This window comes from Diceros bicornis, chromosome 40 (genome assembly GCF_020826845.1).
Source record: "Diceros bicornis minor isolate mBicDic1 chromosome 40, mDicBic1.mat.cur, whole genome shotgun sequence".
Classification (NCBI taxonomy): Eukaryota; Metazoa; Chordata; class Mammalia; order Perissodactyla; family Rhinocerotidae; genus Diceros; species Diceros bicornis.
Genome location: NC_080779.1, coordinates 7,917,629 through 7,935,356, shown reverse-complemented (window position 1 = coordinate 7,935,356; position 17,728 = coordinate 7,917,629). Strand labels below are relative to the sequence as shown.

General features: G+C 42.5%; 1 protein-coding gene across 3 annotated transcripts in view; it reads left to right on the top strand.

Annotated features, from left to right (window-relative positions):
* NCK2 (NCK adaptor protein 2) overlaps nucleotides 1–17,728 on the top strand; it is a 136,361-nt gene that overhangs the window by 57,083 nt on the left and 61,550 nt on the right. For all 3 annotated transcript variants that reach the window (XM_058534366.1, XM_058534363.1, XM_058534367.1), the window contains exon 2: nucleotides 10,959–11,139. The gene's annotated coding sequence lies outside the window, so the exon portion shown is untranslated. The remainder of the gene's footprint in view (nucleotides 1–10,958; nucleotides 11,140–17,728) is intronic.

Below are 17,728 nucleotides of genomic sequence, written 5' to 3'. Positions count from 1 at the left end.
ATAAATAGGCAGGCCAGGACCCTTTCCATTTCTGGAATGCATGGTAGAACACTCATGGTTTCAGCTGTTGTGTATAACCCGAAGGTACTCTGTACTTTGCCGAGTTGTAAATCTGAGTAATGGGTTGCAAGGTGAAGGAGAAACTTAACTCATTAGCTGAGTCTGTTTTGTCCTTCAAGCCCCTCCATGAGGTTTTGGCTTTGCTTTCACATTTTTATGGGACAAATGATATGCGTGGAGGCAGTCATAAATTTCAGAATTTACTAATTTCAAGGTGTACTGCATAAGGAGTTGGTTGAGTAAAATGGCAAATTCAGAGAAAGCCTGAAATCTCCTTTTGACTCTGTTTCTTCTGTGCACAAAATTGTGTTGTGGAGCTGAAGTTTATCATTTCATAATGTGTGTAAATGAATGGATCAAAGCATTTCTTTGACGCTTACACTGGGTGAGGATTATCTGAGAAGACTGGGCTGGGCAAGGAAATGGGTTTGACTTTCTGCCAAATGGTCATTGAAATGTTTTTTGTGCCCGGTTGAAAGGCTGGGCATGTGGATTTTCGTGCTCTTGTCTGGTTTTGGCTTTGGAATTGCTTACACAGCTAATCCAGCATTTATGATTATTTCCACTTCGAGCTCAGCAGGAGGCTCTTTGAGGATATTTGGACAGAAATGACTTAATTGGATCTCAGCCCAGACACAGTATTTGAATGGCTTTCTGGATGGCATTAGTTGGGCAGCTGCCATAGGAAGTCATGTATATGGTTTTGAGCTTTAGAATTTAGAAGTGCTCTTTGATTCCATCCCTCTCATTGGCTCATTGCTAATTTATTTGCAATGAAATACTCAAGTATTTAAATGAAATACAAGAAAAATAAATTTATAGCAGTGAAATTAAGAAATATGGTTCGTAAGTGGAACCGTCATTTGGTTTCAGCATAGTTACATTATCATCTGTATTTAGGGCTCCATGTTGATACTCATGGGCTGGCTCAGGCACCGTTGTGTAAGGGGTTCGAGGTCTCCTGGATTAAAATTTGGGAGAAGAGAATTCTGGGCCCTATGGCACTGAATGCTGCAGGGTATTGGACAGTTGCAACAGATCTTAGAGATATAATTAAGGAAATGAAAGTTGATTGGATGCTAACTGTCTGATAGGAGGCATTTTATTGAGAGCCTGCCGTGTGCCAAGCCATGTGGACACTGGCGTGTGCATATCCCTTCCCAGAGGCTCTTCTTCTAGAGAGCCATGTATTGGAGAGTTTATGATTATAAAAGAGTGATTTCTACAGGAGTGGAGAATATTTCTCTAGGCTGTCCCAGAAGAGGGGACGTTTGTGTTCTTTCCTGAACAATGAGTTGGATTTCGCGGGACAATGGCATTGGGAAGCTGGAGGTGTAAAGATATTCCTAGTAGGGGCAAGAAATAGTAAACATAAAGGCATAGAATTGTGAAAGAATCTGGCGTTTGGGGAAAATGTGGGTGAACACACTTTGACCATTTTTGGAATACTCAAAAGCAGCTGAATATACTTTAAAAACACAATAATATTAAGATTTCTGTTCAATTATAATAATCATTCATTCTCTATAAGTTAAATTTTTATAACTACTGGATTTTTTTAAATGCGAAAATTTAATTTACTCAACTCCCTTTTCATTCGAAATTTTATGGAACTTTATGGACTACATTGATGGGATACTATAATATTTATATGTGCATCACCCTTGCTCAGAAACAGGGGGAACCAATCAAGTTGATTCAGTACCCCTCAGAGTGAAATAGGATAATATGCAGTGGGATTATTTTTCACCATTTCTTAGAAGCAAATCCATTCCGTAGGAGGCTTCTCAGTTACCAGTAATTTACAAAATTAAAATAAACAACCAACCTTCCCACAACATCTTTCTCAGCCTTTCTCCAGAGCTTGCTTGTTCTTTGCACTCCCAGGGACTTCTCAAATGCTGAACGTCATGGGCTATTTCTAGTCTTTTTTAACCCATTATTTTCACCTAATTGCTGTAAAAATTGTATCCCCTGCCCTCATGTTGAGAGTCCTGTTCTGATTTCTTAATAGGCCAATGATGTGATCCAGAACAAAGGTGGCGTCTGAGTGGCACTTAATCCCTGGAATACTAAAATCTAGATCATCTGGGGCCGGCCCCGTGGCTTAGCAGTTAAGTGCGTGCGCTCCACTACTGGCGGCCCAGGTTCCGATCCCGGGCGCGCACCAACGCACCGCTTCTCCAGCCATGCTGAGGCCGCGTCCCACATACAGCAACTAGAAAGATGTACAACTATGACATACAACTATCTACTGGGGCTTTGGGGGGAGAAAAAGAAGAGGAGGAGGATTGGCAATAGATGTTAGCTCAGAGCTGGTCTTCCTCAGCAAAAAGAGGAGGATTAGCACGGATGTTAGCTCAGGGCTGATCTTCCTCACAAAAAAAATAAATAAATAAAATCTATATCATCTGTGCAGCCTGCTCACTCGGGGATGCTGCAGCTTAATCCTGATTTAACTAGAACCCAGGCCCTGACCCGAGCAGCTCCCTCTGGTTGGTTCCGTCCTATGATGCATGTGTGTGTCAACTGCAGGCTTAGCAGACTTAGTGTTCTCTCTAAAATTAGTGTGTGGCTCTGAAACAACCCTGAGGTGTCATACTTGAAGGGCAGGGGAAGTAAAGGTTTTGAGGTTTCTGATTTGATTTATTCTGGGCTATGGGAAAAGCCTTAGATTTATATAAAACAATAGAAGTGTTCTTTGTAGAAAAAAATAATACAACTTTTCTTGTATGGAGAAATATAGGGAAAAAATTGTTGAGGAAAAAAACCATACAACTAATATCTGTATATAATTTGACTTTAGTGTCCAATGGCATTGTGTTTCTCAATAGGGTAGTTTGGGGACATAAAATGCTACCTCCCTGTGGTGTGTGAGAACGTCCATGCGTGAAACCACGCCACCCTGAGTCCCCTGCTGAGCATCATCTGCCCCGAGATGCTTATTTGTTTAAACCAATGTTTTAAAAGTGGAAGAACATGACATCATTCAATCCTTAGGTCATTTTAGAACTTTTAGCCTTAAATTTGATATATCTTTTCGCAGTTGGAACAGTAGAGTGAGGCTTGTTCTTACTTTTGGCAGGGCCCCAGGAGTGGAGGGCAACCACTGCGCCCTCGACCCCAGGGAGGCACCTGCTTGAAAATGGGAGCAGTGGAAAGGGGTGAGGAGGGCTAGGCTCGCCAGTACGTCAGTACCGCCGGTGTGTTGGTTGCTTACTAAATCATGGAATAATTGGGTTGCTTCGCAGTATCAAGCATGTTGTCAGTGCTGGGTCCCTGTCCTTGAGAAAGTGAATCTCCCACCTAACGAGTCCCTGGTGCTAAGTGCCCTTCGATTGGAAATGCCAGGGTTGGGGGGACATGTAAACAACATCAAGGAGACGCAGTCCACACTGTACAGAATGCCGGGTATTCTGTAGTACAAATGACCCAGTTTCTTCAACAAGTTGTCATTAAAATAAAATGGGTTTGAAGTAACTTGAGACATACAAGAAATTATAATTTTTGGACATTATTTAGATCCTGATTCAAATAAATCAGCTATAAAAAGATGTTTATGAGATAATCAGGAAAATTGGAACACTAGATATGAGATTTATGTTAAGAAATTAATTATTTTGGTGGAATAATGGAGTTGTGCTTATCTGTTGGTGATACATACTGAAGTGTTTATGGATAAAATAATTGTATGGGATTTGCTTTAAAGTCAACTAATGAGGGCGGGGGGGTCTGGGGTTGGCTGTAGGTCCATAATTGTTGAGGTTGAGTGTCAGGGTACCTGGGGAGATATGTCCTCTCTACTTTTGTATATGGTTTAACACCTGCATTGAAATGCAAAATATGGTGATTATGTGAAGCCCTACAGTAGGGCTTTGCACAGAGGAGGGAAGGCAAGACTTTCTGTGTAGGAGAATCAGGAGTTTGTTCCTAGAGATGGCAATATTTAAACTGGGTTTTGAAGAAAGAATAGGTTTGCGAAAACTGGAGAATCTGTTCCTTTTGTGCCAAGAGAAAGGAAGCTGGGAGATGCAATGTGGGTTTTCTGGGTTTGTTTCTGGTTCCTTCCATTCATTCATTCTTGCATTCATTTAGGAAATGTTTCTCAAGTTCTTATAATATGTGTTGTATGTGGTGAGAATTCATGGGTTGACAGTCTGGTGAAGGAGATTGTGTATTAGTCTGCTAGGTCTGCCGTGATAACATACCACAGACCGGGGACTTAAACAACAGAAGTTTCTTTTCTCACAGTTCTGGAGGCTGGAAGTCCAAGATCAAGGGTAGGCAGGTTTGGTTTCTCCTGAGGCTTCTCTCCTTGGCTTGCCTCTTGCTGCCTCTTCACATGGCCTTCCCTCTATGCTTGAACAGCCCTAGTATCTCTTCCTCTTCTTACAAGGACACCAGTCATACTGGATTAGGGCCCACCCTAACAGCCTCATTTTTAACTTAATCACCTCTTTAAAGATTCTGTCTCTAGACATGTTACATTCTGGAGTACCTAGGGTTGGACTTCGCCATATGAATTTTGGGGGACACAATTCAGATGGGATACACAAAACTGCATGGTGTCATAAGTGAGGTAAGTTGCTAAAGGAACCTAGAAGGAAAGGTGTTTAACTGCCCTGGAGGCATTCAGGAACTCATCCCAGAAGAGGGGCCTTGAACAGCCTCTTCAAAGAGGGTAGGATTTCACCCCACCCACTGAGCACTGGAGTGAGGGGGGCAGGGGGGGAGGGGGGGAGTGGGGCAGGGAGTAGAGAGAGTGTTTGAAGGCCATCCCCAAAGATGAGGCGGAGACAGAGAGGGCGTTGCAGACAGGCGGGGAGCAGCTGTTGCAGTAGTGGAGATCTGAGCTGATGACAGCGGGAGTGGAGAGGAAGGCTGATGCTGAGGATTTGCGTGGCGATGGTGGGGGGCGTGCGTGAGAGGGAGGGAGCGAGAGCACGTCCCTGTGTCCAGGCCCCAGCTTCCCAGTCAGAGGATGGTGCAGGGAACAAAAGTGGGGAAAAGAGGATGGAGTTTTACCTAACAGCTTTCTGTCTTAATTACCAACGTAAAGCATAGTTGTAAAAACGTTACAGAAAAGAACAGTTAAAAGTAAAGTAATACTTATCACCCCTGATTCCACCCCACAAGTTTATTAGTGGTAACCACTGTTAACAACAGCCTGTGTCTGGCCTTCTTTTCAAGATTCTGTTAAAAAAATGTGTGTGTGTGCACTTGAGTGATATATATGTATATATTGGGGGGAGAAGGTGGGGCGAGAGAGGTGTGGAGGGGGAGAGAGAGGTGTGTGTGTGTGTGCACTTGAGTGATATATATATATATATATATATATATATATATATATATTGGGGGGAGAAGGTGAGGGGAGAGAGGTGTGGAGGGGGAGAGAGAGGTGCATGTGTGTGTGCACCTGAGTGATATATATATATATATTGGGGGGAGAAGGTGAGGGGAGAGAGGTGTGGAGGGGGAGAGAGGTGCGTGTGTGTGTGCGCACCTGAGTGATAGATATAGAGAGAGGGTGAGGGGGAGAGGGTGGGGAGAGAGCGAGAGGTGTGGAGGGGGAGAAAGAGAGGTAGGTAAGAGAGAAGAGACAGAAAGACAGGACTTGCTCACCCCGTTACCCCATTTGTTGACCTCGGCCTTTCTTGCTGTTTCTCTCATTCTTTCAGTCCTTCCCCAAAAGGTAAGGGACATGAACTTCAGCAAAATACTCAAAATACTGCTTCCACATATTCCTAGTTAGAGGAGACCTCTTGGATCACCTAGTATGCCTGAATTACCTTTGATAAAAGAAATCATTGTCTATCTGTGTGTGCGCATGTGCGCGCACGTCTCTTCCTTTCTTTCCTTTTTTCTGTCTTTTCTTTCTTTTTCAAAAAAAGGGGTTTGTTTTATTCAATAGTGCATTTAGTGTTTAAGGTTTATTTTTGTCAGCATGCTTTTTATTGGTGGTGTAATTACCTGGACAACAACTGAATCCTGTAGATGCTTAGTAAAGAATGCTGGTGCAACTTTTTAAAGTGTTATATGTAATTGGATTGTCTAGTTATGACATTGAGATGTATAGCAAGGCTTTGATGCTGGTTCCCCAAACTACCATTTGGACCAGTGAAAAGATCTTAAGAGTAGCACCTTATCAGAGCTTTTGGAGAATGGACACTGTTGTGTTTAAGAGGCTAGCTAGCATTAAATATATAAACAAAAGTCTTGACACACCATTGGAAATGGTGTTACTAATCAAATTCCTATCTGTTAGAATTTTTAGGCAGCAGATGATAAAATTTGAATTCATAAGAAGATTTGCATTATGACTTTTTTGTCATGTTGTTTTAAATAAGCTTTAATAAATTTTCAGTACCACGTCATCAATTTTTGATAATTCTCAAGTCCATTCCCATGTGCCTCAAAGCTACAGAATTGGAGCTGAGGGGCCCTCATCATGGATGAGGAAACTGAGGCACAGAACCATACAGGGCGTCTGGTGGCTGAGTCAGGCCTGGAACCCTGTTCTCCTGACTCACGGCCTCGTGCCACTGTTTCCAGTCTCATTGTGTGTGGTTGACCCACTGCATGCAGTTTTGCTCTTTTCTCAGTCCCGGAATATTTGAAGGCAGAAATCTTCATTATTTCAGAACATAGATCCCTCAGAGCTTAAAACTTGACCAGTTACCCTCCTCCCCCAACACCTGCCTCAGCCACATGTGATGCCTCTTTGAGGCTGTTTGGAGTTAGAAATTAGTACTTTTTTTTTCCATTTTCATTAATCAACTTCTAGTCAACAGATGCAATCAACTGATAACCAGTGTTATCATTTAGAACTGATGTAATTCCAGCCCAATGGAGAAAAACTTGCTATTTTTCCTGTGCTGGACAGCTTTATCTTGAGTAAAAATTCTAATTTCGGTGGGACTTGCTGAAATCTAGCAACTAGCTTATGGCTGTGAGTACCCTGAGCCCTGACTGGGATGCAAAGGATGAGAAAGATGGCTGCCCTCATCTCCTTGGAAGCCTTTGAGTGTCAGGTCGATAAGCATTTCTAAGTTGCCCAGTATCAGTCCACGTAGGGGAAGAAACCAGGCTTGAACTTGAGCCAAAGCGTTCAACGAGACTTTTGTGTAGCTTTGTTCAGTGTCTGAAACCAGCATTTTCCCACTTGAATAAAGTTTTCCACCAATTAGTTCAGCAGGAATGAAATGTAGCTAGTTCTGCCAGAAGTCAGCAAGACAGCCCTGGCCCCACACTGTTCCGGCCAGGCAGTGACCCTCCATATTCATCCTGAACTGGACATCCACTTGGGCCACTGTGGTGTCTGCCTGGTCTGAAGATCACATGGGGTGGGTGGGGGGCGGGGGGAGAAGAAAGGACAGGATGAGGTTTTTAGCATTTGTGAGCCCAGAGGCCTATAATAATCATGTGCGGTTTTTTTTTCTTTTTAAACAAAAGAAAAACACTATTGCCCTTAGCTGTCCTCAGATTAGGGGTCTGGCGGTTCTCTTGGTGTTTTGCATGTATAAGATTTGGTTACGATGCAACCTGATGTAAGCTGCGAGTCTTTAGATTGTGTGCAGTGCTTAACCCAGTCAGATAGTATTATTCAGTAATTCTGTTTTTGCTGCATTAACATCTAAGAGAAACAGTACCTTTGAAAATTAAGGTGGTGTGTGCATTCGTGGGCTTGCTGCTGTGACGCAGCATAAGACTGTCCTGCCTGATTTGAGAGGCCAAAGCCGCCTCCCAACGTAGCAGATGCTCCATTCACGTGGCAGCGACACACAGCATTTGCCTGAGTCTCAAGGTTCTAGCCCTTTAGTGGTGATCTTGGCGAGGAGAAGGAGCATGGCTGGGCGTTGAAATGAGACAAGCTTGGGTTCAAATTCTGGCTGCGGGACATCCTGCGGTTTGGTTCCTGAACTGAACGAGAAAATTTATCTCCCAGGGTTGCTGTGAAGGTTGGTGAGGCTACAGTGGAGGTGGCCCACAGTGCGGTGTCCCCCTGGGACCAGTACAAGCGTTTCTCCCCCCTGCCTGTTACTTTGTTTCCGTGAACTGGGAAGAAGGAGAGGTGGTCTCACTGAGCACTCTGAAATGAGCCTTTTGGGGATTCAGGTCATCTGGGTAAATCAGCCAACTTGACAGCAGGAAAGCAGTAGTGTCCAGCAGTAAGTATTGTGCCTGAAAGGCACGCGGCTTTGGGCCATCGGAATGGGGCATGTACCCTCTTATTAACCCTTAATGGCTCCACTGGAGTAAGGCACCTTAGTAATGGACATCAACTCTGGACCTCCACCTCGGACTAAGGTTCGAAGGGAACTGCCCAGGACCACCCGGAAGATGCCGTGCTTGGCGCCACAGCGGGCTCTGGGGGCTTAGACTGGACCCCAGGACAAGCTCACACGGGGCGTCTCGACGCCAGGCTCCCAGACGGGCGCTGCTGGGTTTGCAGACCCAGGTGCCCCACGGTTGAAGTAGGCGCTGCAGCTAAACGCCCCCAAAAGGCTGGGGAAAGCCCCAGTTGCGGCTTGGGTGTTTCAAAACGTAGTTGAGAAAAAGAAAACCTCAGTGTTACAGAGAATTCAGATAATGTGTTGGATTTTGCAGTGATAAAATTTTGTATTATTAGGGGTCCAATTTAATGTGGAGAAAGAGATAACGTTTGGTATTAGTGTTAATTCCTTTCTGCTCCTTCCTCATCCGCTTTTATTGCTAAAGGGTCACACACACCTGTTTCATACATTCCTGTCTGCCCAAGCGGGCTACGTAGAATATCCTTGAATGAGTTCTTGGGTGGGGCCTCTACGTCCAGGTGACCTTGGGCCTGATAGTGTTTGCAGTCTGAAGTGGTTTTTTGCACAAAAGTGTATGCTTTCCTGATGGGTTTAGATCACAGGTTGTAATTAAGACCTGATTTGAAATACTCATCCTTAACAGAGGTTTTGAATAAGCTAATAACCCCATGTTAAACATAGGCAGTGGGCAGACTTCATTTAAACCCAGAGAGAGGTTTTGGTCGATGTTTATTTCTCTGTAAGGTGTATGCTTAGTGCACTGACAGTTTGTCAGTGAAATGCTCTTCTCAGGGAAAACGCTGCAGCCTTCGTTTTTCGCAGTGGAATCCCAGGTGGCCACTGGCACCTTTAAATTAACTTAACATGAGGTCGCTTTGAAGCTCCTCCATTCGTTCAGATCCTGCTCTGTTCTCTCTGGCTTTTCCGCCATGCCCAGCACACTGAGTATCAAGGGACTGGACTTCCAGAGCCGCTCCATTGTCCGTCTGCTTTGGACTAGTAAATGAGTTGCTCTGGCTTGAGCTTTGCTGTTGGCGTGGTGGGTGTAGCGGTTTGAAGCCCAGCCTTCCTGACTCTAAAGCCTGTCAAGGAGAGCCTTTAACCTTCCTGAGAAAGTTAGCTCATGTGTAAAAGTGGGTGCTGGTCTCTCTCCCGGAAGGTTATTGCGAGGATTAAATAACGTCACAGGTGAGAGCCTGGTGCATGCAGAGGGAGGCCCATGTTCAGACAACCCAAACAGCCACACAAACACCGCTAGCAATCTGAGGTGACCTCACTCCAGGCAAATTCACTTTGCAATTAAAATTTTAAAAATACAGCGTGTATCTAGAAGAACCCCTGAAAATACTAATATGGAGGTGGCATTTGTGGGCATGACTGCGGTTAGTTGGTGGCAGGCAGCATGTGTAAGTCCAGCAGTGAGAAATGAGAATCCTTGGTCAAGACCTGAGTCCAGATACCGAGACTTCCATTTCCAGAGAACCTGTCATTTCATTGTGAACACTTAGCAGAGAGAAGGGCAGTCCTGCTACACGTTGAACATTCTGCCCAAATCTAGCATTCCCATTGTGTTTGGTCATTACCTTTTCCTTGCGTTAAATCCTATGTTTAAAAAAAAAAATCATACAGCCTTTAAAGTAATGCTAGAGAATGCATAAAGAGGAATTAATTTTTTAATAAAAATGTGTGAACTTGCCTTATAACATTTTTATGATAGCCCTACTTGAATTATCTTTTTCTCTTTGATTAAAATAGAATTCGATTTTTCTATGGCGTATTTAACATTTTGGGTCATAATCGTGTTAGGGATGAATTAATAGATCTTCTCTGAGTGAACTATCAGGACAGATCCCCTCTGGGTTTGAAATGTAATTAAAAATGTCAGTGAACTCACTTGGAGGTCCTCAGAGCTGCAGGGCCCTCTCGAAAATGTTGGGCAAGGACTGAAAATAGTTACCCAAGTGTAGTGGGCATAAGGCACCAGCAGGAGGGAGAGGGCTCAGGTCACGTCTGTCGGGCTTCTCTTGTCTCAACTTCCTTGCAGTGTTGGGATGTTATTCTCAGATTTCCTGCAGGGATGTTTTTAGCACAAGGCTATGGGTCCAGTAGGTGGCCTCTCTCAATAAATGGCCAGTGCAGAGACCTTGAAGAGAAAAATGAGGATCTAAATAACATCCTTGTTCTCTGCAACCTTTCTCCCTAATGAGGCTCCCAGACTTGCTTTCTTTCCACCTGGCATCCTCCCTTTTGTTTTTGGCAGACTTTGAAGGGTGTGGGTAGAGGTATTGTGGGGAGGAGGGCTGGAAGAGACCTGTGAACTTAGGTCCCTCGGGTGCAGCCGGCTGTCCCCACCCTCCCGGTCTCTTCCCTCCACAAAGTATGTGGTTGGCCTCCCTGACCTCTGCCTCAGAGCTGATTCCGGAGCGGAAGGTGCGGAAGGATGAGAGCAGTATTGTTTGGGTAGAGGTCAGTGGATACAAAGTACCTTTTTTCTGGGGTATATTAAAAAATATTGGTTTCAGGCAAATAATCAGTTCTCAAGCAGGTACTTAAAATCAGACAAGCAAGCAATTCTGATATATGGTTCTTTCTGTTTCTTTTCAGATTTCATATGTTCCTTTCATACAAGTGATTTCCCAGATCATAATTCTCTGTTGAGATCTGAGTTGAATTTGAGAAGTTGGAGAATTCCTGCAGCTTTGTAATCAGAGGAGTAATCAGCTGGCGAATTCACCTTTGGAGGAGTTCTGCATTTTGCCAGTCATCTCGTAACTGAGTGCCAAAGGTGAGTCTGCAGTTTTCTGCTTAAAACAGGTGGGAGAAGTTGCTGCTTTTGCTTCAAATAAATGCTCGATTTGCACAGTGGGTTTTACGTCAGTAAAATGACAATAAATGTAGCTCTGATTTGTTGAGCCACAAAAAATTTAGGTTTTCAAGGGACCTGGTTCAAAAACTAGACTGCAATTCCTGCTTCAGCATGTGATGGCATTGGGTGGCTAGGAGGCAGAATGGTGGGCATCTCCAGCCTGTGAAAAGCCCTCGTGCCCTGCCTCTCCAGCCCAACAGGGGTCTTGAGTGAGTAGGAGTCAGGGCTTCTGTCTGCTGCGTTGAGAGAACTCCGGTAAATGAGAACTGCCTCCAGGGTGCTTTCAGTCTAGAGAAGGTTCCTTCCAACTCTGATGCTGGGAAGTTAAGTCTAATCAAAACATGCAAATAGATACAGGATTCCTAGGAAAGTTTTACCGTTTGTGTGAGAAATCTGCTCGTGTGTGTTGAAATTGTAGCTGTAATCCAGCATGTGGATTCTGCGATCCAGCGGTCCCATACTGACAGGTGCTGGACAAAAGCATGACTCTGTATAACAGAAATATTACTTAGCCCTAGCAGATGGTTTGGACATTTGGTTTAGAATGTAAGAGTTGCTGTTTGTAGTCTGGTTAATCTGCTGTTCCATCTCTAGCAGGGCGGTAAGGAGCGTCTATGAGAAGGTACAGTTTCATCTCCAGAGTGTCGTCTCCTAATTGTAGGGATGGTACCCAATTCATCAGCTTTCCTTCAAAACCTTATTTTGCTTCTATTATTCACAAATTGTTTTAAACTATTCTTGAATCTATAACTTTGAATTATGAAATCTTTTGGTATGATTTCTGTAAATTTATTAGTTTAATATAAATTAGGATTTTCTTTCATCTGATCTAAAACTATAATTAAAAATTTTGTAAATGAGTTTTTTCTCCTTGACTGCTTTGTTTTTTTTGGAGCCTTCTTAATTTTAATTATGTTCACCTTTGATGTGTGGTAACTGGAAAGGTGTAGAATTAATATGTAGTAATCGATAAGGGTAGGAGTAAGTGTCTGAGTGTCTTTGCCTTATTAGCCTTTATGATTTCTTTTGGAGAAATTGACACATTGTCCCATTCATTTAGGGTGTTCATTATGATTTGCAAGTCTTGGTCCTGGTTTGGAATTGAGAGCTTGGAGCTCATGCTGTGCAGCCTGATTCTCAACCCTCCTCCTTTCTCCCTCCCCCTGTACTTTACCTTATCTTGACCTGCCCGCCCCAGGACGGTGTTGGCTCCTGCTGGCTTTACATCCCCTCCTGCATTGATAAGGCACTCCCAGGGTTGCAGTCCAGACCTTATGGGAAAAAAAACACTACTGGGGTGTTTCAGGTTCAATCCTAGGAGATTTCCATTGCATTAAAAAACACTTTTACCCAGGGTGATTCAATTTTGTGTGTGTGTGTGTGAGGAAGATTAGCCCTGAGCTAACATCCAATGCCAATCCTCCTCTTTTTGCTGAGGAAGATTGGCCCTGGGCTAACATCCATGCCCATCTTCCTCTACTTTATATGGGACCCTGCCACAGCATGGCTTGACAAGCAGTGCATCAGTCCGTGCCCGGGATCCGAACCTACGAACCCCAGGCCACTGAAGCAGAGCGCGAGAACTTAACTACTATGCCACCGGTCCGGCCCCCTCAATTTTTTTAATAGTCGTTGAAGTGGAACCTTTTAAGACTTAGTCATTTATAAATGCAGTCACATACTTCATAGCAATATAAGCTAGAAATTAGTGCAAATCCTCAAATCCAGTCATCAGAATTCATTAGTAATTCATCAGTAACAGAATCTGACACTATTTCTTTAGAATGTTCTTAATCATGAATGACATTAACAGACTTTAAGTTATTGTTTAAGTTGTTCTGAACTTTCTCTTTCAGAAAGCCGTGAGGCAGGGGAAGTAACATGCTCACACACGGCAACATATTCTGCATGAGCGCCTGGAAAGGGTCTGTTACTGTTAGGCAAATGAGTTGATTCCTGGGTACGATTAGGTAGAGAACCATTCATAGATTATTATGAAAATATACTTACAAAAATATTTATATCCATATAATTTTAAAGAATTACCTTTGTTTTTATAAGTTCATGAGATCCATGCCAAAACCCTGGTTTACTTATTACAAATGACTTTTGTGGTTTAGGTAAATGGTCAGTGGGAAAATCATTATATGTATCCATTCATATAAATATTTATGGTGGGGGCCGCCCTGGTGGCCCACCGGTTAAGTGCGCGGGCTCCACTGCGGTGGCCCGGGGTTCCCCGGTTCGGATCCTGGGCGCGCACCGCCGCACCGCTTGTCAAGCCATGCTATGGCGGCGTCCCATATAAAGTGGAGGAAGATGGGCATGGATGTTAGCCCAGGGCCAGTCTTCCTCAACAAAAAGAGGAGGATTGGCAGATGTTAGCTCAGGGCTGATCATCTTCTTCTTCAAAAAAAATATTTATTGTGAGTACCAACTGGATTCTAGGCTATTTGTCTTGCAGTGACTGTTTTAGCACTGTGTTTTAGCAGCTATAAAAATAGATAAAATAGTTACAGACACCCTTTCTCATACCCTTGTGGGATGGGGCAGGACTCTGACAGCTCTGGGGCTGTGATAACTCCTGTAGCAAGGTTCTTATAGCGACTCCCTGGTGAACTGACCCTCGGAGAGGAGTCTGGAAAAGCCAGAGAATACTATGTTTGGAGTGAGTTTTAAAGAATGAAGGGATGTCTGGGCAGAGTCATAATGGGTCGCCTTGGCACAGGGCATGCTCAGTGGATTGGCTAGGTATTGGGTCCCAGAGTCTCCAAGCCGTTGAAGCAATAATGGGTGGGGACCAGGTGCATGCTCTTTGGCCAGTGGTCTTTGAAGTGCCAGCAGAGAAAGTGATAGCTTGGTCAGCTTGATCATTTGGTGTATCTTGGAAAGAAATGAAAGCAATGCTAGCCTGGTAAAGTGGTGAGTGGCCTGTCAGCCTCCGATGCATTTCCCAGTTATTGGGCGCTCAGAGTTCGCACTGTCCCAGCTTAGGCCTACACCTGGGGAGCAGTTTGAGGAGGGGAGGGTGTCTGAGCTGCATTTCAGAGGGGCGTGAGCGAGGTCGCCAAGCCTCTGTTTCCAGGTGGTGCACTTCCCTGACCCATCTTCTTGTCTCCCCTGGAGCCTCCCCCCACTTTGAAGTTAAGGAGCCAAGGCCTTGGAACTCCCTGACCCTGACCCTGCCTACTTTGGGGAGTGGAGACCATGGTGAGAGCATGTTTGCAAACCCTTCCATTAACACCGGAATTGTTAACAGATTGTAGAGAGCAAAACGGATGATTAGGCACATGTTTGTGGTGATGGATTGTAATTACTATTTGGGTGGTGAACGTGATGTAATCTATGCAGAAATAGAAGTGTAATGATGTACACCTGAAATTTATACAATGTTATAAACCAATGTTACTGCAAAAAAAAAAAAACTGATGTGTAATCTGCACTTAATTCTTCCCATATATAGTTGAAAATTGATTGTGATTCACTGTCATTGGAGGCTGGCCTGTATTTACTGGGGCTGGACGATGTAAGGGGCTTTGTATGCTGTGCTGAAGATTTTTTATCTTTTGAAAAGCTATTTGGAGACTTTTTCAAGAGAAAAGCCTAATGGGCAGAAGGATGTTGGTGTTACAGGGGAGGAAAGACAGCGGTTTAGGTGACAACACTCATGGGCTAAGTAAAGGAGACCGTGATTTCACAACTGTGTCAGATGCTGATGTGAATTACCAGAGTGTAAAAGTTAGCAATGATCCTTTTTTCTTTTTTGTCTTTTTCTGCTTTATTGAGATATAGTTGACAAATAAAATTGTAATATGTTTAAAGTGTACTTCGAGGTCACTTGATATACCATATACATTGTGAAAGAGTTCCGATCATCTAGTTAATTAACACGTCCATCACCTCACATATTTCTTTTTGTGCGTGTGTGTGTGTGTGAAAACATTTAAATTCTCCCAGCAAATTTCAATTATATAATACAGTATTATTGACTGTAGTCATCATGTTATACGTTAGATCCTCAGATCTTATTCATCTGATAGCTGAAAGTTTGTACCTTTTTACCAACCTCTACCCGTGTCTCCCACCACCCAGCCCCTGGCACCTACTTTACTACTACTCTGTTTCTATGAGTTTGACTTTTTTTTTTTTTAAGATTCAACATATAAGTGATACCATGCATTATTTGTCTTTCTCCGTCTGCCTTATTTCACTTAGCATAATGCCCTCAAGGTACATCCATATTGTAGCAAATGTCAGTATTTCCTTCTTTCTCATGGCTGAATAATATTCCATTGTGTATATATGTGTGTATATATATGTATACATATATATATACACCACATCTTCTTAATCCATTCAGCCCTTGATGGACACTTAGGTTGTTTCCATGTCTTGGCTGTTGTGAAGAATGCAGCAATGAACATGGAAGTGCTGATATCTCTTCCATATCCTGTTTTCATTTCCTCTGGATATATACCCAGAAGTAGGATAGCTGGATTATATGGTAGTTCTATTTTTAATTATTTGAGGAACCTCCATACTGTTTTCCATAGTGGCTGCACCAATTTACATTCCCACCAACAGTACACAAAGGTTCCCTTTTCTCCACATCCTTGCCAACACTCGTTATGTCATCTTTTTGACGATAGCCATTCTAACAGGTGTGAGGTGATATCTCATGGTGATTTGATTTACATTTCTCTTATGATTCATGATGTTGAGCACCTGTTCATGAACCTGTTGGCCATCTGTATGTCTTCTTTGGAAAAATATGTATTCAGATCCTCTGCCCATTTCTTAATCAGATTGTGTTTTTGCTATTGAGTTGTATGATTTCTTTATGTATTTTGGATATTAACCCCTTATCAGATATATGATTTTCAAATATTATTTTCTCCCGTTCCATAGGTTACCTTTTCACTCTGTTGATGGTTTCCTTTGCTGTGCAGAAGCTTTTTGGTTTGATGTAGTCCCACTTGTTTATTTTTGCTTTTGATGTCAAAACCAAAAAATCATTGCCAAGACAGACGTCAAAGAGCTTACCCCCATGTTTTCTTCTAGGTTATGGTTTTAGGTTTTACGTTCAAATCTTTAATCCACTTTGAGTTGATTTTTGTGTATAGTGTAAGATAGTGGTCCAGTTTTATTCTTTTGTGTGTTGCTGTCCAGTTTCACAACACCATTTATCGAAGAGACTACCCTTTCCCCATTGTATATTTTTGGCACCTTTGTCATAAATTAATTGGCCATATATGTGTGGGCTTAATTCTGGGCTCTCTATTCTGTTCCATTGATCTGTGTGTCTGCTTTGATGCCAATACCAAACTGTTTTAATTACTATAGCTTTCTAATATAGTTTGAAATCAGGAAATGTGATGCCTCTAGCTTTGTTCTTCTTTCTCAAGATTGCTTTGGCTATTCGGGGTCTGTTGTGGTTCCATACAAATTTTAGGATTATTTGTTCTATTTCTGATAAAAATGCCATTTTTGGAATTTTGATAGGGATTGCATTGAATATGTTGATGGTTTGGGGTAGTAAGGACATTTTAAAAATATTAATTCTTCCATCCATGAGCACAGACATTCTTTCCATATATTTGAAATTATTCAGTTTCCCTCATCAGTGTCTTATAATTTTCAGTGTACAGATCTTTCACCTCCTTGGTTAAATTTATTCCTAGATATTTATTCTTTTTGATGGGATTGTAAATGGGATTCTTTTCTTAATTTCTCTTCCTCATAGGTTGTTGTTAGTGTATAGAAACTTCTTTTTATATGTTGATTTTGTATCCTGTAACTTTATCGAATTCATTTATTAGTTCTAACAGTTTTTTGATGAAGTATTTATGGTTTTCTATATATAATATGATGTCATCTGCAAGTAGTGACAGTTTTACTTCTTCCTCTCTGATTTGTATGCTTTTTATTTCTTTTTCTTGCCTAATTGCTCTGGCTAGGACCTCCAATATTGTGTTGAATAAAAATAGCAAAAGTGGGCATCCTTGTCTTGTTTCTGATCTTTGAGAAAAATCTATCAGCTTTTCACGATGGAATATGATATTAGTTGTGGGCTTGTCATATATGGCCTTTATTGTGTTGAGAAAAATTCCCTCTGTACCTGCTTTTTCGGGAGTTTTTATCATAAATGGATGTTGAATTTTTTCAGATGCTTTTTCTGCGTCTATTGAGATGATCATATGATTTTTATCTTTGATTTTGTTAATGTGGTGTATCATGTTGATTGATTTGTGGATGTTGAACTGTCCTTGCATCCCTGGAATAAATCCCACTTGATCACTTGGTGTATGATTCTTCTAATGAATTGTTGAGTTCGGTCTGCTCATATTTTGTTGAGAGTTTTTGCATATATGTTCATCAGCAATATTGAGCTATTATTTTCTGGTACTATTTTTCTCTGGTTTTGGTATCAGGGTGATGCTGGCCTTGTAAAATGTGTTCAGAGGTGCTCTCTCCTTTTGTCTTTTTTGGAAGAGTTTGAGAAGGATTG